Genomic DNA, 21,379 nt, shown 5'->3' on the forward strand with positions numbered 1-21,379 from the left:
TCCCTCACTACCTGGCACAGACGCCGGTGATAGCTTCCTGTATGCTGTTCCTGCCTGGTAACGTCTGTTCCTGGTTTAGCTGTATCTGGTCGATCCTGCTCCCTGTGCTCCCGTGTCCTGGAGTTCTGAAGCCGGTCTTGGGAATCCTTCCTGTCCAAAACGAACCTGTTGCAGTCATCCGTGGGTTCTCGTTTCTTGGGGTTCTCTCCCGGTTTGTGAGTAGCGGCTTCTGCCGCGAGTTGCGGCCTAGGCCGCTTAATCCTTGTATTACCTTTGTGTTGGTGGTTTTTGCGGAGGTTTCCGCTTTTCACTGTCCTCCTCGGAACTCGGCGGTGACGTGTGGGGGAACGGACAGTGGTATCTTTTGTTGTTCTTTTCCTTTGGCGGCGTGCCACACATATATTTAGTTTCAGGGTAGTTAGTAGCCCCTAGCTTCTGTTTGTTTTAGTTAGAGGTCCCCTTGTTATTATCATGTCTCGGTTCACGCTTTGTCTCACTCTAAGACCTGGGGGCATCGGAGTTGGGCAGACCTAACCCGCCCTTCAAACGCGGCTGCCGTGGGCCCAAGAAACCATAGTCACTCAGGCGTGAAATGACCACACGGGTAAGACAACGGAGGTAGGGTGCTAGGGGCTGTTCCCGTACCACTCCTTAGTTCAGCGTCACGTCCTGGTGCTCTGAACTCACCTCGCAACATCTCTCCAGTTCTGAGCATCAGGAACGTAACAACTGTGCTAAATCTTGCAATTGACTGTGATGAATATGCCTCACCACGTACCTTTGAAACTTTAATTTGCAGGGTGTTCTGGTTAGAAAGAGACTTAAAGGGACCCCTTGCTATCTGGCCAGCTACCAACTGAGTAGATGCTCAAGTAAAGCAGATTTATAGTGACAACTAGGATTATCCTGCCACATCTTAAAGAAGTACAGGTCATCAATACATTTAAAGTAAATGAGGGTATTATATTAGTAAACCGTGACCTTTCATCCATATTACTACTGTGTTTATATTGGTAATACTATTGCTGGCTTGCATTGTTTTCATTATACTGTGAAGCACATTCCCTTGTTAACCCCTTGATTCCAGAGTGGTGACCAGATTTCCCTAATAATAAACTAAATGTCACCATCCTAACGTGTGGTGACTATTGTGTTGGGTCTATGGGGTTGGGATTTCTTATCCCTTTGCCTAGGGTTTCAACAGTGAGATACGGTTCAAAAGGTTCCCGGGCAAAGAATACAGGTACGTCAACCGACACCTGCACTTGCACTGACCTTACCACCTATACTATCATGTTACATAACTACAACAAAACCTGGAGCATGCAATGTATTGACCATTAACCTAGTTTAGCTCAGAATAAGTATCACCTGTCACGATCCGAGTACTAAGACACTATCTCCCTTCTGTTTGTACGCCCTCCGCGGCCTCCGCTGCCTTCCACGTGTCTCAGCATGCACTTGTTGTTTGGCGTCTCCTGTCCTCTGCGGCCGGAGCCGCCATTACTACTATGTTTCTACATTGTGTTCCAAACCAGGTTTTCCATCTTACTTCCAGCATGGGCGCAGCCATGTTGGATGCAATCACATGTTCCAGCTCCTCCAATCTACTGGCTCTGAAATCTGCATAATTGCCCAGCCAATGCCTGCATAGCTGCAGGTATAAGTATCCTGTGTCTGGGCCAGATAGATGTCAGTGCTTCATTTGTCTCCAGTGGTTCCTGTGTGCAGTCTTCTACAGATTCTCCAGTGAACTCTCCTGCATTCAAGCCTGACTCCTCTGTGTTACACTCTGTGGTGTAACACGACACCTCTGTGATTAACCCTCTACAACATCACCTTACTCACCTGTGTCTGTATTCCGGCTTTACAGCAGCCACTCTTCAACAACTACAGTTTTCCAGCGAACCCTAGCTTCATTTACAGTTTACAGAACTTTTCTCTACATTCCAGGTTACTGGTATTAACCAGTTGCACACCTAAATTTCCACTTGTGACTTTCTATTGGTTTTGCACGTTTTATGACTTTTCATTTAATAAAATCACTGAAAGATATTTCCAGTTGTCGTGGTCACGCCTTCGGGCATCCTTGCTACTGTCTTTACGCATGTCCAGGAGTCCCATCGCTCCTCCAACATTCAGGTACCCGTCAACCCCTACAACTGAGGCTCCCAGTCACGGTCATCAGCCCTCAGTTGTGACAGTAAGCACTGACCAAATGGATCCAGCCGGAGATCAGGCCCAAGCGAATGGGCTGATACAAGAATTGGCAATCCACCTTGAACGTCAGGAGGCGGCTCAAAGTCATGTTGTTCGCTGTCTCCAGGACCTCTCCTCCCGGCTGGATGAAATTCAAGCGGCCCTCCGTGGATTAGGGGCGTCCAGTGTGTCGACTCCAGGGCCTCCGGTGGTGTCCCCACCCACCATACATGTTCCTGCTCCCTATCTTCACTTGTCGACTCCTGCTAAATATGATGGATCCCCTAAAGCCTGCAGGGGTTTCCTAAACCAGTGCGAGATCCAATTTGAATTGCAACCCAGCAGTTTCCCTACTGACCGCATTAAGGTGGCATACCTTATTTCTCTACTCACTGGTGCCGCTCTAGACTGGGCCTCACCTATATGGGAAAGGTCTGATGCTCTGTTGTCATCATATGCTAACTTCGTGGCAACGTTCAGACAAATTTTCGATGAGCCAGGTCGAGTGACATCAGCCTCTTCAGAGATCCTTCGACTGCGTCAGGGGACGCGAACTGTCGGTCAGTATTTGGTGAAATTCCAGACCTTGGCATCTGAAGTCTCCTGGAATGATGACGCTCTTTATGCAGCCTTCTGGGGAGGGCTATCCGAGCGTATCAAAGATGAGCTCGCTGCTAGAGACTTGCCTTTAACTTTAAACGAGCTCATTTCCCTCTGCACTAAGATCGGTTTACGGTTCCGTGAAAGGGCTGTTGAACGAGGAAGATCCACATTTCCCAGGATTCCTACTGTTTCCATTCCTCGTCAGCCATCTCCGTCTCGGGAGGAACCTATGCAGATAGGTCGCTCTCGTTTATCTCAGGCAGAGCGTAGTAGACGTCTTGCTGAGCGTCTCTGTTTGTATTGTGCCGAATCTTCTCACGTTATCAAGTCCTGTCCCAAGCGTCCGGGACAACCTCAAGTCCTAGCCCACCAAGGAGAAGACCAGCTAGGAGTGACGAATTTCTCTCCATTTCCAAGTAACTGCAATCTCTCCGTTTCTCTGCAGGTGGCTCTGCGTACTAAGAATCTCACTGCCTTATTGGATTCCGGAGCAGCCGGAAACTTTATTACAGAGAGTTTCGTTAAGCAGTGGTCTCTACCCACTAAGAGACTGTCATCACCGATATCTCTAACTGCCGTGGACGGCAGTAGGATTCCTGATGCGGTGATTACGTCCAAGACCCTACCTATCCGTCTGAAGGTAGGGGATCAGCATACTGAGTTGATTTCTTTCCAGGTTATCCCCAGGGCCACCCATCCTGTGGTCCTAGGCCTTCCATGGCTACGTCTGCATAACCCTCAAGTTGATTGGAAGTCGACCCGTATCCTGGCATGGGGTCCTTCCTGCTCTGAGACCTGTTTCCAAAAAGAACTTCCAGTTCGTCTATCCTCCTACAAGTCTTCTGATGTCCTGTCTCCTCCGTGCCAAGACTCCAAACTACAGTTTTGTCCAGGGTCACCGAATCACAAGGCTGATGCCCTTTCCCGCTCCCGGGAGCAAGAAAATGAGTCTGAGTCTACTGTCAAGCATTATAATGTTGATCCAGTGGTATTCTCCGCAGTGAGGATGGACTCTATGCCCCCGCCAGGGAAAAATTTAGTGAAGCCGGCATTCAGGAGGAAGCTCTTGCATCGGGCACATTCCTCTCGCTTTGCCGGACACGCGGGCATACGCAAGACCTTAAAATTCGTTTCCAGGTCAAATTGGTGGCCGACCCTAAAAAAGGACATTGCTGAATTTGGGGCCTCCTGCCCACAATCTGCCCAGCACAAAGTATCCCGCCAGTCACCCACTAGGCAACTGGTTTCCTTGTCTGTTCCTCATCGTCCGTGGGTTCATTCCTCGATGGATTCTGTCATGGATTCCCCACTTCCAAGTTGGCACAAGTCTTCTTCCAGAAGTTCCATTCCAGATGGCCAGGAAAACTTAAGAAGTGTCCTGGGGCCACTCCTAAAAGGGGGGGTACTGTCACGATCCGAGTACTAAGACACTATCTCCCTTCTGGTTGTACGCCCTCCGCGGCCTCCGCTGCCTTCCACGTGTCTCAGCATGCACTTGTTGTTTGGCGTCTCCTGTCCTCTGCGGCCGGAGCCGCCATTACTACTATGTTTCTACATTGTGTTCCAAACCAGGTTTTCCATCTTACTTCCAGCATGGGCGCAGCCATGTTGGATGCAATCACATGTTCCAGCTCCTCCAATCTACTGGCTCTGAAATCTGCATAATTGCCCAGCCAATGCCTGCATAGCTGCAGATATAAGTATCCTGTGTCTGGGCCAGATAGATGTCAGTGCTTCATTTGTCTCCAGCGGTTCCTGTGTGCAGTCTTCTACAGATTCTCCAGTGAACTCTCCTGCATTCAAGCCTGACTCCTCTGTGTTACACTCTGTGGTGTAACACGACACCTCTGTGATTAACCCTCTACAACATCACCTTACTCACCTGTGTCTGTATTCCGGCTTTCCAGCAGCCACTCTTCAACAACTACAGTTTTCCAGCGAACCCTAGCTTCATTTACAGTTTACAGAACTTTTCTCTACATTCCAGGTTACTGGTATTAACCAGTTGCACACCTAAATTTTCACTTGTGACTTTCTATTGGTTTTGCACGTTTTATGACTTTTCATTTAATAAAATCACTGAAAGATATTTCCAGTTGTCGTGGTCACGCCTTCGGGCATCCTTGCTACTGTCTTTACGCATGTCCAGGAGTCCCATCGCTCCTCCAACATTCAGGTACCCGTCAACCCCTACAACTGAGGCTCCCAGTCACGGTCATCAGCCCTCAGTTGTGACATCACCCTTTAAGCTCAGAACTAACAATATGACTATGGGAGTTTTACTATCTCCCCCCTTCTCTCTCTTTCCCCTTTTTCCAACTATACCTGACTATTTTTCTCAGTCTTGTTCTCTCCCTTCCTTTTGTATCTCTCTGCCCTCATTTCACTCCACTTTCCCACAATCTACAACACCCATTATGCACACAGACTTACTCACTATCACTTCTATGTGTTAATCACTCCTTTTGAACTTTTCCCACATCTTTTGCTATTTAGTTTAATCACTGGTGATAAAAAAAAATTCACTTCTACACTGAGGACTCACCTCTTTATTATGCAGAAATCTTAGACTGCCTCCTCAACATAATACATCTGTAGTCCAAATTGTCCCTTTCCTCTCTCACTGTCACCTAATTAACCCACTATACACTCCATCACTCAATATCTCACACGCAACTCACTAGTATAATGTATACCCCCCTTTTAATCAGCACATTCCCTATTCTCACTGCCCTCCCCTTATTACTTATCCAACAATACCTAAATAAATGACTATCATTTGCACAAAAGTATTAGGCAATACACCCTACACAAATTCCCAGGAACCAGGGTTTCATATGCAAGGCACCGCTGGTGCGGTAACAACGCCGAACACAGTGAAACCCGGAGGCCAGGTCACATGAAACTATGACACACACTAAAGCAGTTCGGTCACATGTGGTGAACGGAAACCAATGAGGAACGCACCATGTTGCGACGGGATCCTAGCCACCAGTGGGGGCGGATACTGTAACAGGCCTGCGGGCATCAGCTTCGATACTTGTGAAAGTGATTCTACACAGGGCATATCACACTGAATTGCTGTGAGATACTTTGTCCGATCAATACAGGACTATCAGTCAATATACAGCACAGACATTGTTAACAGGTAGTACTTAGACACTACTACAAAACATGGGATCCTTCTACTCCAACTGAACATAAAAATTACTATAACTGTGGGTCACTGTAGCTATACCTGTGTTTATCAAAATATGCTGTGCCAATCTATACAAACTTCCTTAACAAAACCGAGGGTCACAACAGCTTTCATTTATGCGTATTGGAACATTTAACCACCCGCTCATCAACTTAGCAAGAAGTAAACAACTGATGCTACTGGACTGGGAAATTCGGATCATAAAGAGGCCGAGTTCCTATTCTTTCTAAAAGCCCTCCTGATTAAACAATTAAGACATATGTTGTAGGTATAAATAAGGGCACTTGGCCCCTCAGTCACACTACCTTGGTGAACAAGTCATGCAGGGCGAAACAAGTGTCCATAACCTACTTAACAGGTGGAAAGGGTCAGCCGCTAGCACTGACAAACTAATAAGTATTGTAACTTTTTCCCTACAAATATTTTATAATATTTTACCAAAATTCACTTTTTTCTATCATTGAATTTTTTTCTTTTCCCCTTTTCTATTATATTAAAACAGTGTTACCTTTATCTAAATACAAGTGACTGCCTCGCACATGCTAACTCCAGAGGCCTTACAGAATAGACGCTGACTAAGCTACAGTACATAACTAGTGCTATGAAATTCCCAGATAGAGGATCTGAGTTTTCTCCTATGTCTTTATTCTCTTAAGAATCACTGTGCATTCTGAAGGACTCTCATTGCCCTTCTCTGCGCTGGTATATCCAACAGGGTTGGGGGAGGTGGGGGGGGGGGGGGTTGCTAAAGAAAAGCAGATTCCTCTTTCTATTCCTATAAACTCCCTCATCTCTAATAATTCCTTGTGCACCCTCACCTTACTGTCCAATGTTGTAACCCAAAACACAGGGAGGCAGCAGGAGCCAAGTGGCCATATTAACTATTTTTTTCAGCTATACATTTAAAAATTATGAAAAAATTATAATACACGGATTTATTTTCCATGTGTCAGTGATATAGTCACCGGGGACACATGTGGATCATAATTTTGATCACACAGGCCAGCCAGATGACATGTTATGTATATATGTATATTTCCACCTGTAATTGTAAATACAATACCTTGTTGAATTAATACTATTGTTATATATTGTTGAATACAGACAGTCTTGACATACATGTGATTGAAGGATAATTTATTATACAACTAATTAAATCATATAGATCATTGGATGAAACATTCCTTCATACAAAATTTGTATTCATATGTAGTTTGATTGTACCTGAGAGTTTGCTTTTCTGTCCTTTGTTTAACTACATGTTCTGACTCTCAGGGAGCACCACCAATGAAGTTGTTACTCCTTAATCTATTAGTGAGTTATACTAAAGTTATGTTGCTTTTTCTCATTGGTTGATATCTGTTTGTAAATACAGGGGCAGATGTATTAAGCAAAGAGAAGTGATAAAGTGGAAGGTGATAATGCATCAGCCAATCAGCTCCTAACTGACGTGTTACAGGCTGGGTTTGAAAAATTACAGTTAGGAGCTGACTGACTGGTGCGTTATCACCTTCCACTTTATCACTTCACCAGGCTTAATACATCTGCCCCATAGTATGTAAAGAGCGCAGGTCTGTTTGGGATCTCCACCAATTTAAGAATCTATGTTCCCTACCACATGTATACACATTCACATTAGGATTCATTTTTGTTGGGAGCCAATTAACCTACCAGTATATTTTTGGATTGTGGGAGGAAACCAGAGTACTCATAGGAAACCCACACAAGCATGGGGATAATATACAAACCCCACACACTATCAAATGGGAGAGAAAGAAGGCTCTGGTGTGGGCGCACTCTTATACAATAAAGGAAAATTCCTGTAATACGTGAAAGGAAATATTTAAAACACAATTTTTATTAGAAGTTTAAAACATAATTACCCACTTAAGTGATTCATAGAAAATAAAGAAAATGGAGAAAAAAGTGTTAAAATGTCCTGGTCTTATTATCACAAAAAGAGATTGGAAAGGTTGTAGACACTTAGTAGTCTTACCCCCATTTCCCCTGACCAGTACATAAATTCTGTATTGATGGGACCCAAGAGTGGTCACGAAAATAATTGTAGATGTGTCCAAGTAGGACCACTAAGTCAATGCAGTGAAATTAATGGTCACCAATGACGAACACCTGAACTGATGACTGATACCACATATGTCGATATGACCAGGGCGTTAGGCCGCAGTAAGAGGAATTAATAGATATGAAGAAGAGAATAAGTGGTGATGCTGCTGTTGGCGTCACATTTCACATAGAAAGGAAAATAAGAATTTACTCACTGGTAATTCTATTTCTCGTAGTCCGTAGTGGATGCTGGGTACTCCGTAAGGACCATGGGGAATAGCGGGCTCCGCAGAAGACTGGGCACTCTAAAGAAAGATTAGGTACTATCTGGTGTGCACTGGCTCCTCCCTCTATGCCCCTCCTCCAGATCTCAGTTAGGGAAACTGTGCCCGGAAGAGCTGACATTTCTAGGAAAGGATTTGGAATCCAGGGTAAGACTCATACCAGCCACACCAATCACACCGTACAACTTGTGATAACTATACCCAGTTAACAGTATGAACAACAACTGAGCCTCAGTAACAGATGGCTCATAACAAAACCCTTTAGTTACGCAATAATTATATACATGTATTGCAGAGAGTCCGCACTTGGGACGGGCTCCCAGCATCCACTACGGACTACGAGAAATAGAATTACCGGTGAGTAAATTCTTATTTTCTCTGACGTCCTAGTGGATGCTGGGTACTCCGTAAGGACCATGGGGATTATACCAAAGCTCAAAAACGGGCGGGAGAGTGCGGATGACTCTGCAGCACCGAATGAACAAACTCAAGGTCCTCCTCAGCCAGGGTATCAAACTTGTAGAATTTTGCAAATATGTTTGAACCCGACCAAGTAACAGCTCGGCAAAGTTGTAAAGCCGAGACCCCCCGGGCAGCCGCCCAAGAAGAGCCCACCTTCCTTGTGGAATGGGCTTTTACAGATTTAGGATGCGGCAGTCCAGCCGCAGAATGTGCAAGTTGAATCGTGCTACAGATCCAGCGAGCAATAGTCTGCTTTGAAGCAGGAGCACCCAGCTTGTTGGGTGCATACAGGATAAATAGCAAGTCAGTTTTCCTGACTCTAGCCGTCCTGGAAAGATTTTCAGGGCCCTGACCACGTCCAGCAACTTGGAATCCTCCAAGTCCCGATTAGCCACAGGCACCACGATAGGTTGGTTCAAATAAAACGCTGATACCACCTTAGGGAGAAATTGGGGACGAGTCCTCAATTCCGCCCTATCCATATGGAAAATCAGATAAGGGCTTTTACATGACAAAGCCGCCAATTCTGACACACGCCTGGCCGAAGCCAAGGCCAACAGCATGACCACTTTCCACGTGAGATATTTTAGCTCCACGGTTTTAAGTGGCTCAAACCAATGCGACTTTAGGAAATCCAACACCACGTTGAGATCCCAAGGTGCCACTGGAGGCACAAAAGGGGGCTGAATATGCAGCACTCCTTTAACAAATGTCTGAACTTCAGGCAGTGAAGCCAGTTCTTTTTGGAAGAAAATCGACAGAGCCGAAATCTGGACCTTAATGGAACCCAATTTGAGGCCCATAGTCACCCCTGACTGTAGGAAGTGCAGAAATCGACCCAGCTGAAATTCCTCCGTTGGGGCCTTCCTGGCCTCACACCAAGCAACATATTTCCGCCATATGCGGTGATAATGTTTTGCGGTCACATCCTTCCTAGCTTTAATCAGCGTAGGAATGACTTCCTCCGGAATGCCCTTTTCCTTTAGGATCCCGTGTTCAACCGCCATGTCGTCAAACGCAGCCGCGGTAAGTCTTGGAACAGACAGGGCCCCTGCTGCAGCAAGTCCTGTCTGAGCGGCAGAGGCCATGGGTCCTCTGAGATCATTTCTTGAAGTTCTGGGTACCAAGCTCTTCTTGGCCAATCCGGAACAATGAGTATAGTTCTTACTCCTCTCCTTCTTATTATTCTCAGTACCTTGGGTATGAGAGGAAGAGGAGGGAACACATAAACCGACTGGTACACCCACGGTGTCACTAGAGCGTCCACAGCTATCGCCTGAGGGTCCCTTGACCTGGCGCAATGTCTTTTTAGCTTTTTGTTGAGGCGGGACGCCATCATGTCCACCTGTGGCCGTTCCCAACGGTTTACAATCAGCTGGAAAACTTCTGGATGAAGTCCCCACTCTCCCGGGTGGAGGTCGTGCCTGCTGAGGAAGTCTGCTTCCCAGTTGTCCACTCCCGGAATGAACACTGGTGACAGTGCTATCACATGATTCTCCGCCCATCGAAGAATCCTTGTGGCTTCTGCCCTTGCCACCCTGCTTCTTGTGCGCCCTGGTGGTTTACATGGGCGACCGCTGTGATGTTGTCTGACTGAATCAGAACCGGTTGGTTTTGAAGCAGGGGTTCTGCTTGACTCAGGGGTTCTGCTTGACTCAGGGCGTTCTGCTTGACTCAGGGCGTTCTGCTTGACTCAGGGCATTGTTAGTTCCAGAATATTTATGTGTAGGGAAGTTTCCTGACTCGACCATAGTCTTTGGAAGTTTCGTCCCTGGGTGACTGCCCCCCAACCTCGGAGGCTTGCATCCGTGGTCACCAGGTCCCAGTCCTGTATGCCGAATCCGCGGCCTTCGAGCAGATGAGCACTCTGCAGCCACCACAGCAGAGACACCCTGGCCCTCGGGGACAGGGTGATTAACCGATGCATCTGGAGATGCGATCCGGACCACTTGTCCAACAGATCCCACTGGAAGATCCTTGCATGGAACCTGCCGAAGGGAATTGCTTCGTAAGAATCTACCATCTTTCCCAGGACTCGCATGCAGTGATGCACAGACACCTGCTTTGGTTTCAGGAGGTCCCTGACCAAAGATGATAATTCCTGGGCCTTCTCCTCCGGGAGAAAGATTTTCTTCTGTTCTGTGTCCAGAATCATGCCCAAGAACAGCAGACGCGTCGCAGGAATCAGCTGCGACTTTGGGATATTCAGAATCCAGCCGTGCTGATGCAGCACTTCCTGAGATAGTGCTACGCTGACTAGCAACTGCTCTTTGGACCTCGCCTTTATAAGGAGATCGTCCAAGTACGGAATAATCATGACTCCCTTCTTTCGGAGGAGCATCATCATTTCGGCCATTACCTTGGTAAATACCCGCGGTGCCGTGGACAGACCAAACGGCAACGTCTGGAATTGGTAATGACAGTCCTGTACCACAAACCTGAGGTACTCCTGGTGGGGTGGATAAATGGGGACATGCAGGTAAGCATCCTTGATGTCCAATGACACCACAAAATCCCCCTCTTCCAGGCTTGCAATAACCGCCCTGAGCGATTCCATCTTGAACTTGAACTTTCTTATATAAATGTTCAAGGATTTTAAATTTAGAATGGGTCTCACCGAACCGTCTGGTTTCGGTACCACAAACATTGTGGAATTGTAACCCCGTCCCTGTTGAAGGAGGGGTACCTTGATTATCACCTGCTGAAGATACAGCTTGTGAATTGCCGCCAGTACTACCTCCCTTTCTCTGAGGGTAGCAGGCAAGGCTGATTTGAGGTAACGGCGAGGGGGAGTCGCCTCGAACTCCAGCTTGTATCCCTGTGATACTACTTGCAGAACCCAGGGATCCACCTGTGAGCGAGCCCACTGGTCGCTGAAGTTCCGGAGACGCGCCCTCACCGCACCTGGCTCCGCCTGTGGAGCCCCAGCGTCATGCGGTGGACTTAGAGGAAGCGGGGGAAGATTTTTGATCCTGGGAACTGGCTGTCTGGTGCAGCCTTTTACCTCTTCCCTTGCCTCTGGGCAGAAAGGAAGCGCCTTTGACCCGCTTGCTTTTCTGAGGCCGAAAGGACTGTACCTGATAATACGGTGCTTTCTTAGGCTGTGAGGGAACCTGAGGTAAAAATGTCGACTTCCCAGCTGTTGCTGTGGATACGAGGTCCAAGAGACCATCGGCAAACAATTCCTCACCCTTATAAGGCAGAACCTCCATGTGCCTTTTAGAATCAGCATCACCTGTCCACTGCCGGGTCCATAATACTCTCCTGGCAGAAATAGACATTGCATTAATTCTGGATGCCAGCCGGCAAATATTCCTCTGTGCATCCCTCATATATAAGACGACGTCTTTAATATGCTCTATGTTAGCAAAATAGTATCCCTGTCGAGGGTATCAATATTATCTGACAGGGTATCAGACCACGCTGCAGCAGCACTACACATCCATGCTGAGGCAATTGCAGGTCTCAGTATAGTACCTGAGTGTGTATATACAGACTTCAGTATCGCCTCCTGCTTTCTATCAGCAGGCTCCTTCAAGGCGGCCGTATCCTGAGACGGCAGTGCCACCTTTTTTGACAAACGTGTGAGCGCCTTATCCACCCTAGGGGATATCTCCCAACGTGACCTATCCTCTGGCGGGAAAGGGTACGCCATCAGTAACTTTTTAGAAATTACCAGTTTTTTATCGGGGGAAGCCCACGCTTCTTCACACACTTCATTCAACTCATCTGATGGGGGAAAAAACACTGGCTGCTTTTTCTCCCCAAACATAATACCCTTTTTAGTGGTACTTGGGTTAATGTCAGAAATGTGTAACACATTTTTCATTGCCATAATCATGCAACGGATGCCCCTAGTGGATTGTGTATATGTCTCATCCTCGTCGACACTGGAGTCAGACTCCGTGTCGACATCTGTGTCTGCAATCTGAGGTAGCGGGCATTTTTGAGCCCCTGATGGCCTTTGAGACGCCTGGGCAGGCGCGGGCTGAGAAGCCGGCTGTCCCACGGCTGTTACGTCATCCAGTCTTTTATGTATGGAGTTGACACTGTCGGTTAATACCTTCCACATATCCACCCACTCTGGTGTCGGCCCCGCAGGGGGTGACATCACATTTATCGGCACTTGCTCCGCCTCCACATAAGCTTCCTCATCAAACATGTCGACATAGCCGTACCGACACACCGCACACACACAGGGAATGCTCTGACTGAGGACAGGACCCCACAAAGTCCTTTGGGGAGACAGAGAGAGAGTATGCCAGCACACACCACAGCACTATTTAATCAGGGATTTACACTAACATAAAGTGATTTATCCCTATAGCTGCTTTCATATACAGTTTTGCGCCTAAATTTAGTGCCCCCCCTCTCTTTTTTACCCTTTGAGCCTGGAAACTGCAGGGGAGAGCCTGGGGAGCTGTCTTCCAGCGGAGCTGTGAAGAAGAAATGGCGCCAGTGTGCTGAGGGAGATAGCCCCGCCCCTTTTTTGGCAGACTTCTCCCGCTCTTATAATTATATTATGGCAGGGGATTTTTGCACATATATAGCTTATTAGGCTATATTATGTGCCATTTGCCAATGTAAGGTACTCTAATTGCAGCCCAGGGCGCCCTTCCCCCCCCAGCGCCCTGCACCCATCAGTGACCGGAGTATGTGGTGTGCATAGGGAGCAATGGCGCACAGCTGCAGTGCTGTGCGCTACCTTAATGAAGACCAAAGTCTTCAGCCGCCGATTTTCAGGATGTTCTTCTTGCTTCTGGCTCTGTAAGGGGGACGGCGGCGCGGCTCCGGGACCAGACGACCGAGGCTGGGCCTGTGTTCGATCCCTCTGGAGCTAATGGTGTCCAGTAGCCTAAGAAGCCCAAGCTAGCTGCAAGCAGGTAGGTTCACTTCTCTCCCCTTAGTCCCTCGTAGCAGTGAGTCTGTTGCCAGCAGATCTCACTGAAAATAAAAAACCTAACAAATACTTTCTTTACTAGAAGCTCAGGAGAGCCCCTAGTGTGCAACCAGCTCGGGCCGGGCACAAATTCTAACTGAGGTCTGGAGGAGGGGCATAGAGGGAGGAGCCAGTGCACACCAGATAGTACCTAATCTTTCTTTAGAGTGCCCAGTCTCCTGCGGAGCCCGCTATTCCCCATGGTCCTTACGGAGTACCCAGCATCCACTAGGACGTCAAAGAAAATAATTCCTACTCTACAACACCAGTTATTCGCAGGAAGTCTCCTCTCCAGGTACTATCACGGCCCAACTCTGTTTGGCTTCCAAGATCAGTTCTGGTGCTGGATATCTACAAGTGCTGAAAATCACAAAATACTAAGACAATAAGGCAATATATTAGTCTCAAAATTGGAACCAAAGCCTGTGATCTCCGACAACCTTAACATAAAGATGTCAGCTCTGATGCATATTCAAGTATAAGAATATAAATATACAGAGTGTAACTGCACAAAGATAATGTGTTGCTGTCTGTGAAGTATGTTAACAAGACAGATGCAGGCTTACGGTACTCCCAACTAGGAGGTAAAGGTAAGAATGTCAGGGCATCATCAGGTGAGGAAGAATGGTGATAAAGGATCCCTCCATAGACATGTTCCAATGTTGAGACTAATATATTTCCATATTGTCTTAGTATTTTGTGTGCACTTGTAGATATCCAGCACCAGAACTGTCTGAAATTACAGATAGGCTGCTTGATCGCAATTGGAGGCAAGCATACTGTTACACTGTTCCACATATTGTGATCTTCCGTACCATCCCAGAAATTGATAACAGAATGTTATGAATATATATTTTCTGGTTAATTTTGGATAAATATGTTATGCGATATACATTTTTCCTGTGAGAATATATTCATATGCTCAATTCTTGGGCTAAAATCAGTACCTAGTGTCAGGAGCTTAATATCATTAATACAAATTTTCTACAACTGACTTGACGTTTAATGCAGTATCTGTTCATTATATTGTCTTATTACACAATTGAAAAAAAAATAAGAATTTACTTACCGATAATTCTATTTCTCGTAGTCCGTAGTGGATGCTGGGGACTCCGTAAGGACCATGGGGAACAGCGGCTCCGCAGGAGACTGGGCACAAAAGTAAAGCTTTAGAACTACCTGGTGTGCACTGGCTCCTCCCCCTATGACCCTCCTCCAAGCCTCAGTTAGGATACTGTGCCCGGACGAGCGTACACAATAAGGAAGGATTTTGAATCCCGGGTAAGACTCATACCAGCCACACCAATCACACCATATAACTTGTGATCTAAACCCAGTTAACAGCATGATAACAGAGGAGCCTCTAGAAAAGATGGCTCACTACAGCAATAACCCGATTTTTTGGTAACAATAACTATGTACCAGTATTGCAGACAATCCGCACTTGGGATGGGCGCCCAGCATCCACTACGAACTACGAGAAATAGAATTATCGGTAAGTAAATTCTTATTTTCTCTAACGTCCTAAGTGGATGCTGGGGACTCCGTAAGGACCATGGGGATTATACCAAAGCTCCCAAAAGGGCGGGAGAGTGCGGATGACTCTGCAGCACCAAATGAGAGAACTCCAGGTCCTCCTCAGCCAGGGTATCAAATTTGTAGAATTTGACAAACGTATTTGCTCCTGACCAAGTAGCTGCTCGGCAAAGTTGTAAAGCCGAGACCCCTCGGGCAGCCGCCCAAGATGAGCCCACCTTCCTTGTGGAATGGGCTTTTACAGATTTTGGCTGTGGCAGGCCTGTCACAGAATGTGCAAGCTGAATTGTACTACAAATCCAACGAGCAATAGTCTGCTTAGAAGCAGGAGCACCCAGCTTGTTGGGTGCATACAGAATAAACAACGAGTCAGATTTTCTGACTCCAGCCGTCCTGGAAACCTATATTTCCAGGGCTCTGACAACGTCTAGCAACTTGGAGTCCTCCAAGTCCCTAGTAGCCGCAGGCACCACAATAGGTTGATTCAGGTGAAACGCTGAAAACCACCTTAGGGAGAAACTGAGGACAAGTCCTCAATTCCGCCCTGTCCAAATGGAAAATCAGATGAGGGCTTTTACAGGATAAAGCCCCAATTCTGACACGCACCTGGCCCAGGCCAGGGCCAACAGCATGACCACTTTCCATGTGAGATATTTTAACTCCACATATTTAAGTGGTTCAAACCAATGTGACTTTTGGAACCCAAAAACTACATTTAGATCCCAAGGTGCCACTGGAGGCACAAAAGGAGGCTGTATATACAGTACCCCTTTCACAAACGTCTGAACTTCAGGGACTGAAGCTAGTTCTTTTTGGAAGAAAATTGACAGGGCCGAAATTTGAACCTTAATGGACCCCCATTTCAGGCCCATAGACACTCCTGTTTGCAGGAAATGTAGGAATCGACCTAGTTGAAAATTCCTCCGTCGGGGCCTTACTGGCCTCGCACCACGCAACATATTTTCGCCAAATGCGGTGATAATGTTTTGCGGTTATATCTTTCCTGGCTTTGATCAGGATAGGGATGACTTCATCCGGAATGCCTTTTTCCTTCAGGATCCGTCGTTCAACCGCCCTGCCGTTAAACGCAGCCGCGGTAAGTCTTGGAACAGACAGGGTCCTTGCTGGAGCAGGTCCCTTCTTAGAGGTAGAGGCCACGGATCCTCCGTGAGCATCTCTTGAAGTTCCGGTTACCAAGTCCTTCTTGGCCAATCCGGAGCCACGAATATAGTGCTTACTCCTCTCCATCTTATAATTCTCAGTACCTTGGTTATGAGAGGCAGAGGAGGGAACACATACACTGACTGGTACACCCACTGTGTTACCAGAGCGTCTACAGCTATTGCCTGAGGGTCCCTTGACCTGGCGCAATACTTGTCGAGTTTTATAAACATGTGGAAGACTTCTGGGTGAAGTCCCCACTCTCCCGGGTGGAGGTCGTGTCTGCTGAGGAAGTCTGCTTCCCAGTTGTCCACTCCCGGAATGAATACTGCTGACAGTGCTATCACATGATTTTCCGCCAAGCGAAGAATCCTTGCAGCTTCTGCCATTGCCCTTCTGCTTCTTGTGTCACCCTGTCTGTTTACGTGGGTGACTGCCGTGATGTTGTCCGAATGGATCAACTCCGGGTGACCTTGAAGCAGAGGTCTTGCTGAGCTTAGAGCATTGTAAATGGCCCTTAGCTTCAGGATATTTATGTGAAGTGATGTCTCCAGGCTTGACCATAAGCTCTGGAAATTCCTTCCCTGTGTGACTGCTCCCCAGCCTCGCAGGCTGGCATCCGTGGTCACCAGGACCCAGTCCTGAATGTGCGGCCCTCTAGAAGATGAGCACTCTGTAACCACCACAGGAGAGACACCCTTGTGCTTGATGACAGGGTTATCCGCTGATGCATCTGAAGATGCGACCCAGACCATTTGTCCAGCAGGTCCCACTGGAAAGTTCTTGCGTGGAATCTGCCGCATGGGATTGCTTCATAGGAAGCCACCATTTTTCCCAGAACCATCTCATTGATGTACTGAGACTTGGCTCGGTTATAGGAGGTTCCCGACTAGCTCGGATAACTCCCTGACTTTCTCCTCCGGGAGAAACACCTTTTTCTGAACTGTGTCCAGGATCATCCCTAAGAACAGAAGACGAGTCGTCGGAATCAGCTGCGATTTTGAAATATTGAGAATACAATCGTGCTGCCGCAACACTACCTGAGATAGTGCTACACCGACCTCCAACTGTTCCCTGGATCTTACCCTTATCAGGGAATCGTCCAAGTAAGGGATAACTAAAATTCCCTTCCTTCGAAGGAGTATCATCATTTCGGCCATTACCTTGGTAAAGACCCGGGGTGCCGTGGACCATCCATACGGCAGCGTCTGAAACTGATAGTGACAGTTCTGTACCATAAACCTGAGGTACCCTTGGTGAGAAGGGTAAATTGGGACATGAAGGTAAGCATCCTTGATGTCCCGAGACATCATGTAGTCCTCTTCTTCCAGGTTCGCAATCACTGCTCTGAGTGACTCAATCTTGAATTTGAACCTCTGTATGTAAGTGTTCAAAGATTTTAGATTTAGAATCGGTCTCACCGAGCCGTCCGGCTTCGGTACCACAACAGTGTGGAATAATACCCCGTTCCCTGTTGCAGGAGGGGTACCTTGATTATCACCTGCTGGAAATACAGCTTGTGAATGGCTTCCAAAACTGTCTCCCTGTCAGAAGGAGACATCGGTAAAGCCGACTTTAGGAAACGGCGAGGGGGAGACGTCTCGAATTCCAATTTGTACCCCTGAGATATCACCTGAAGGATCCAGGGGTCTACTTGCGAGTGAGCCCACTGCGCGCTGAAATTCATTGAGACGGGCCCCCACCGTGCCTGATTCTGCTTGTAAAGCCCCAGCGTCATACTGAGGGCTTGGCAGAGGCGGGAGAGGGTTTCTGTTCCTGGGAACTGGCTGATTTCTGCAGCCTTTTTCCTCTCCCTCTGTCACGGGGCAGAAATGAGGAACCTTTTGCCCGCTTGCCCACGAAAAGACTGCGCCTGATAATACGGCGTCTTCTCATGTTGAGAGGCGACCTGGGGTACAAACGTGGATTTCCCAGCTGTTGCCGTGGCCACCAGGTCTGAAAGACCGACCCCAAATAACTCCTCCCTTAATAAGGCAATACTTCCAAATGCCGTTTGGAATCCGCATCACCTGACCACTGTCGTGTCCATAACCCTCTACTGGTAGAAATGGACAACGCACTTAGACTTGATGCCAGTCGGCAAATATTCCGCTGTGCATCACGCATATATAGAAATGCATCTTTTAAATGCTCTATAGGCAATAATATACTGTCCCTATCTAGGGTATCAATATTTTCAGTCAGGGAATCCGACCACGCCAACCCAGCACTGCACATCCAGGCTGAGGCGATTGCTGGTCGCAGTATAACACCAGTATGTGTGTAAATACCTTTTAGGATGCCCTCCTGCTTTCTATCAGCAGGATCCTTAAGGGCGGCCATCTCAGGAGAGGGTAGAGCCCTTGTTCTTACAAGCGTGTGAGCGCTTTATCCACCCTAGGGGGTGTTTCCCAACGCACCCTAACCTCTGGCGGGAAAGGATATAATGCCAATAACATTTTTGAAATTATCAGTTGTTATCGGGGGAAAACCACACATCATCACACACCTCATTTAATTTCTCAGATTCAGGAAAACTACAGGTAGTTTTTCCTCACCGAACATAATACCCCTTTTTGGTGGTACTCGTATTATCAGAAATGTGTAAAACATTTTTCATTGCCTCAATCATGTAACGTGTGGCCCTACTGGAAGTCACATTTGTCTCTTCACCGTCGACACTGGAGTCAGTATCCGTGTCGGCGTCTATATCTGCCATCTGAGTTAACGGGCGCTTTAGAGCCCCTGACGGCCTATGAGACGTCTGGACAGGCACAAGCTGAGTAGCCGGCTGTCTCATGTCAACCACTGTCTTTTATACAGAGCTGACACTGTTACGTAATTCCTTCCAACAGTTCATCCACTCAGGTGTCGACCCCCTAGGGGGTGACATCACTATTACAGGCAATCTGCTCCGTCTCCACATCATTTTTCTCCTCATACATGTCGACACAAACGTACCGACATACAGCACACACACAGGGAATGCTCTGATAGAGGACAGGACCCCACTAGCCCTTTGGGGAGACAGAGGGAGAGTTTGCCAGCACACACCAGAGCGCTATATATATATATACAGGGATAACCTTATATAAGTGTTTTTCCCCTTATAGCTGCTGTATCTTTAATACTGCGCGTAATTAGTGCCCCCCCTCTCTTTTTTTAACCCTTTCTGTAGTGTAGTGACTGCAGGGGAGAGCCAGGGAGCTTCCCTCCAACGGAGCTGTGAGGGAAAATGGCGCCAGTGTGCTGAGGAGATAGGCTCCGCCCCCTTATCGGCGGCCTTATCTCCCGTTTTTCTATGTATTCTGGCAGGGGTTAAATTCATCCATATAGCCCAGGAGCTATATGTGATGCATTTTTTGCCATCCAAGGTGTTTTTATTGCGTCTCAGGGCGCCCCCCCCCAGCGCCCTGCACCCTCAGTGACGAGTGTGAAGTGTGCTGAGAGCAATGGTGCACAGCTGCAGTGCTGTGCGCTACCTTGTTGAAGACAGGACGTCTTCTGCCGCCGATTTTCCGGACCTCTTCTGTCTTCTGGCTCTGTAAGGGGGCCGGCGGCGCGGCTCTGGGACCCATCCATGGCTGGGCCTGTGATCGTCCCTCTGGAGCTAATGTCCAGTAGCCTAAGAAGCCCAATCCACTCTGCACGCAGGTGAGTTCGCTTCTTCTCCCCTTAGTCCCTCGATGCAGTGAGCCTGTTGCCAGCAGGTCTCACTGAAAATAAAAAATCTAAAACTAAACTTTTCACTAAGCAGCTCAGGAGAGCCACCTAGTGTGCACCCTTCTCGTTCGGGCACAAAAATCTAACTGAGGCTTGGAGGAGGGTCATAGGGGGAGGAGCCAGTGCACACCAGGTAGTTCTAAAGCTTTACTTTTGTGCCCAGTCTCCTGCGGAGCCGCTGTTCCCCATGGTCCTTACGGAGTCCCCAGCATCCACTTAGGACGTTAGAGAAATCAGCAATTTTTGCCTGTGTCTGTTCTTTCTCAATTACTTTTTCCGTGGACTCTCATCTACGATCCATGGAGCACAATACCATGAATGTGGGATTTGTTGAGCCGTGCCTAACGTAGAAAGCAGATCCACAAATTTCTATTCACCTTATCTATTCATATCCTCTTCCTTATTTCTAGAATTATAGCCATACTTTTTACTAATTTCTTATATAGGTGCACTCTCATCGGTATACAGATCGCATACATTTTCTACTATCATACCACGCTGCCAATGCCCAATCTCGTCCGATCTTGGAAGCCAAACAGCGTTGGGCCGGGATAGTACCTGGAGAGGAGACATCCGGTGAATACCTGGTGTTGTAGTGTAGGAATTATTTTCCTTTCTATGTGAAATGTGACACCAACTGCAGCATCACCACTTATTCTCTTGGTATCAGTCATCAGTTCAGGTGTTCGTCATTGGTGACCATTAATTTCACTGCATTGACTTAATATAAGTGGTCCTACTTGGACACATCTACAATTATTTTTGTGACCACTCCTGGGTCCCATCAATACAGAATTTATGAACTGGTAAGGGGAAATGAGGGTAAGACTACTAAGTGTCTACAACCTTTCCAATCTCTTTTTGTGATAATAAGACCAGAACATTTGAACACTTTTTTCTCCATATTCTTTATTTTCTATGGATCACTTAAGTGGGTAATTATGTTTTAAACTTTACTAATAAAAAATGTGTTTTATATATTTCCTTTCACATATTATATGAATTTTCCGTTATTGTATAAGAGTGTGCCCACACCAGAGCCTTATTTCTCTCCCATTTGATAGTACATGTACTTTCTGGCTCTGGGCGCACCACCAACTAGGACAGTATTCAAAAGAAAAAAATTACATATTATTTTTTCTTCCCAATCAACAAGGGTTCAATTGTCCGAATTTGGTTTCCTCACTTATGACTACATTACCTTGACCT

The 21,379-nt window shown here is 47.1% G+C and overlaps 1 protein-coding gene and 1 pseudogene across 3 annotated transcripts in view; one reads left to right on the forward strand and one right to left on the reverse strand.

The window, feature by feature from the left end:
• The window catches only part of PGAP1 (post-GPI attachment to proteins inositol deacylase 1), a 1,346,394-nt gene that overhangs the window by 565,568 nt on the left and 759,447 nt on the right, over positions 1-21,379 (reverse strand). The window lies entirely within an intron of this gene.
• On the forward strand, positions 20,651-20,769 carry LOC134945958 (5S ribosomal RNA; annotated as a pseudogene).

This window comes from Pseudophryne corroboree, chromosome 7, assembly GCF_028390025.1.
Source record: "Pseudophryne corroboree isolate aPseCor3 chromosome 7, aPseCor3.hap2, whole genome shotgun sequence".
Taxonomy (NCBI): domain Eukaryota; kingdom Metazoa; phylum Chordata; class Amphibia; order Anura; family Myobatrachidae; genus Pseudophryne; species Pseudophryne corroboree.